The sequence below is a fragment of the Primulina eburnea genome, chromosome 17, assembly GCF_022965805.1.
Source record: "Primulina eburnea isolate SZY01 chromosome 17, ASM2296580v1, whole genome shotgun sequence".
NCBI classification, from domain to species: domain Eukaryota; kingdom Viridiplantae; phylum Streptophyta; class Magnoliopsida; order Lamiales; family Gesneriaceae; genus Primulina; species Primulina eburnea.
In genome coordinates, this window is record NC_133117.1 from 23,051,039 (window position 1) to 23,055,283 (window position 4,245).

Below are 4,245 nucleotides of genomic sequence, written 5' to 3' on the forward strand. Positions count from 1 at the left end.
ACTCCCATGACTTCGGCTCAGATAATTGAGGGAACTCATGGCGACCGTCCATTAAGGTTCAACATCGATGGGTAAGGCTTGACACGTAAAGATGAACGACGTCTATAATGGGTCCTAATCAAACGTGAGACAAAAGTTTACGTTAAGGGTTGCATTGTGATGCAATTGGGAAACTACCTTTTAGGAATTGTGATTGGCTGTATAATCGGGATCATAATTCGCTAATTGGACCTTACGTACCTACTGAGGAAAGGAGTTTTCCGTTTTCACTAGAGGGTAGTGAAAGATGTCAAAACAGTGGGAGTAAATATTTATAAAGTTAAAGTCCATACTTTATATCTTACCAAATATTTTAAAATAGTCATTAACATTTATCTGTTTTTACTTTCAGTACAAATTGACAATGTCTTCGATTCGCAATCTGATATCCGTAATACTCGACAAACACATATTAACTGGACCTAATTACCTCACTTGGCTAAGAAACCTGAAAATCGTCTTGAATTCGGAAAGGGTAGCATATACACTGACTGAGTCGCCCCTTGTTGAGGCTCCGACTGACTGCACTCCTGAGGAATTGCAGGCTTACAAGGAATGGTGTGACCATGACTTGATAGCCAGGTGTTATATGCTGACTTCTATGAATGATGAGCTGCAGAGGCGTTTTGAGGGTGCAAAGAATGCTGCTGACATTCATAAGCACCTCAAAGAGCTCTTTGGTGAGCAGACTCGGCCTCTTAGGCATGCTACCGTCAAGGAGCTAATCACTATGCGCATGCGAGATGGGGCCTCGGTCCATGAGCATGGCCTAAAGTTGATTGGGCTCGTGGATAAACTAGTTGGCATGGATCTGATCTTGCCTTCGGAGTTGACTACCGACGTGTTGCTCTTATCATTGCCTAACTCATTTGATCCTTTTGTGGTGAACTTCAACATGAACAAGATGGAGCCGACCCTTGAAGAGTTGGTGAATATGCTTGTTACATTTGAATCAACCATCAAGAAAGAGAAGTTGGTTCTTTATGTGGGTTCTTCATCTGGTACGAAGATTGATCCACATGGGAAGGGAAAGAAGTGTTCTTTCCAACATCCCAAGAAGAACGTGCCCTTGATGAGGCAATCTCCGAATCCCGTTGTGGCAGCCACACCAGTTAAGGCTGACAAGACTAGTGATGTTTGTCATCACTGCAAGAAGCCTGGACATTGGAGGCGAAATTGCAAGGAATATCTGGCCCAGAAAAGTTCTGGAAATGGTATGTTCTACATTGAAGAAAACATTTCAGTTAACTCTACTTCTTGGGTATTGGATACCAAATGTTGATCACATCTCTGTAATGTGTTACAGGTGATGGGAAGAAGTAGAAAGCTTAAGGAAGGTGTGACCTTCTTGAGGATGGGCAATGGAGCAAGAGTTGCTGCCAAGACCTTAAGAAATGTTTACTTATTGTTGAACAATGATTTTAAGTTAATTTGTAAGAGATGTTTTGTTTGTACCTTTTTGGTGAAAAACATTGTTTCCATTTCTATTGTGATAAAAATGGATATTCTTGTTTATTTAGCAAAGGTGTTTGCAACATTTACAAGAATGAATGTTTAATTGGTACTTGAGAACTTGAAAACGATCTCTATAACTTAAAATTGAAAGATATTCCATTAAATGTTCATTCAAAGACATACACCATATGAGATATGGATGGGTAAGCCTCCTAAGTATTCTTATCTTAGAATATGGGGGTGCCCTGCTTATGAAGCAGGTAGTGGGAGATAAATTGGATAGTCGATCCATTTTATGCTACTTTGTGGGATATCCAATGAATTCGATTGGATACTACTTCTATCATGCCCAAGAAACAAATGTGTTTGTTTCTAGGAATGCAACCTTTTTGGAAAAGGAATTTCTATTGGATAGAAAAGGGGAGATGATAGAACTCGAAGAGGTTCGAGAAACACCCACAATTATAGAACCCACACCCGAAGAGCCAAGTGAGGACATACAAGCTCCTAAAAGATCCGAGAAAGTCTCGAGACCACCTATGAGGTATGGTCAGCTTCTTGAAGAGGGCCATGATGAGCCTAACCATGGATGTGATCCAAGGACCTTCAAGGAAGCGTTATCTGATGCCGATTCATTCAAATGGCTTGAAGCTATGGAATCTGAGATGAATTCCATGCATTCGAACCAAGTGTGGGGTCTTATAGATCCACCTGAGGGAAAGGTTCCTATAGGGACTTGGGACGGATGGGAAGGTATTGACCTTCAAGGCACGATTGGTGGCAAAAGGATATACTCAAAGACAAGGAGTTGACTTTGAGGAAACCTTTTCTCCAATTGCAATGTTCAAGTCCATAAGGATTTTGCTAGCCATAGCTGCATGGTATGACTATGAGATATGGCAGATGGATGTCAAGACAGACTTTCTTAATGGGGATTTTAAGAAAGTTATTTACATGTCTAAACCTGGAGGGTTTACATCTATCGGAAGTGAGCATATGGTATGCAAACTTCAGAGATCTATTTATGGTCTAAAGCAGGCATCTAGGAGTTGGAACCTTAGATTCGATAGAACAATCAAAGAGTTGATTTACTAAGAATCCTGAGGAACCCTATGTGTATAAGAAGGTCAGTGGGAGTGTTGTGACATTCCTTGTGTTGTATATTGATGACATTCTACTCATTGGGAATGATGTAGGAATGTTGCAATCAACTAAGATATGGTTTGCGAGTAAGTTCTCGATGCAGGACTTGGGTGAAGCATCTTTTGTATTGGGAATACAGATCTATAGAGATAGATCGAGAAGATTGCTTGGTCTCACCCAGTCCACATACATTGATACCATCGTGAAGCCGTTCTCGATGGATGAGTCCAAGGGAGGACATCTACCAATGTGTCATGGCGTGTCCCTATCCAAGTCTGTCTCCAAAGACTGATGCAGAGATAGTGGCGATGACACACATTCCGTATGCTTCGGCAATTGGTAGCATCATGTATGGGATGATATCTACACGTCTTGACGTGGCTTTCGCACTAAGTGTAGTGAGTAGATATCAATCGAACCCTGGTCTTCCACACTGAAAGCTGTGAAAGACATCCTCAAGTAGTTGAGAAGGACCAATAAATTGTTCTTGGTCTATGGGGTGGAGAACTAAAATTGGAAGGCTATACCGACTCTAGCTTCCAAAGCGATATTGATGACTCGAAGTCAACCTCTGGTTTTGTAGTCATGCTCAATGGTGCTGCTGTCTCTTGGAAGAGTTTCAAGCAAGACAATATTACGGATTCCAGCACAGAGGCCGAATACATTGCTGCATCAGATGCAGCAAGGGAGGCTGTTTGGATAAGGAATTTCGTCTAAGAGTTGGACGTCATTCCTAATGGAGTTGCTCCTGTCCCGGTGTTGTGTGACAACAAGGGAGCTTTAGCTCAAGCAAAGGAGCCAAGGTCTCATCAGAAGTCCAAACAAGTATTGAGAAAGTACCACATCCTCGGAGAGATTGTGGAAAGAGAAGTGTCTATCGACAAAGTCGGCTCCGCATACAATGTTGTTGATCCACTAGCTAAGCCTTTACCTGGACCATTATTCGACAAGCATCGCGAATCAATGGGTTTAAAGCATATGGGTAGTTGGCTCTAGTGCAAGTGGGAGATTGTTAGAGTAGGTGCACGTCGATCCAAGTGTTGACCGAGTGTTCACAATGAAACTCTATGTATAAGCAATCTTTATTTTAATAATATTTGAAATTATTATTTTGGCACATCTTTATCTGTATACCCATGCTAGTTGCATAGATAAAGCCCTTGAATATACAAATAGTAGAAAGAATATGAGATGCTCATATGATGAGTATCATGAAACTCATATTTGGAATACTGTATATTCTAAACAGTTCCTGGTCGATTCAGCCGCCGTTAAGAAGGATATAGGCCGCTCGAGTTCGAGACTAGTATCTGCGATGTGAGTACCATGTTTCATTGGTAGGGGACATTGTGATGTCCGAGCATGCAGATAGGTGCTCCTGGTAGAGTGCACTGAACAACCCTCCATAAAAAGACTTTCCAAGTGGTTCTCACTTATCGAGTGGAAAAGTCCTGGTTTATGGTTGTACACCATTAGTCCTTATGACCCGGGACAACATTGAGACTCTATGTGCTAGAATTACACTTTGACTTGTTTACCGACTCTCATGGGGTCATCAGGTGGCAAGGTTGGGTGTTCTGTCGAAACACATAGGAGTCGATGCATTGT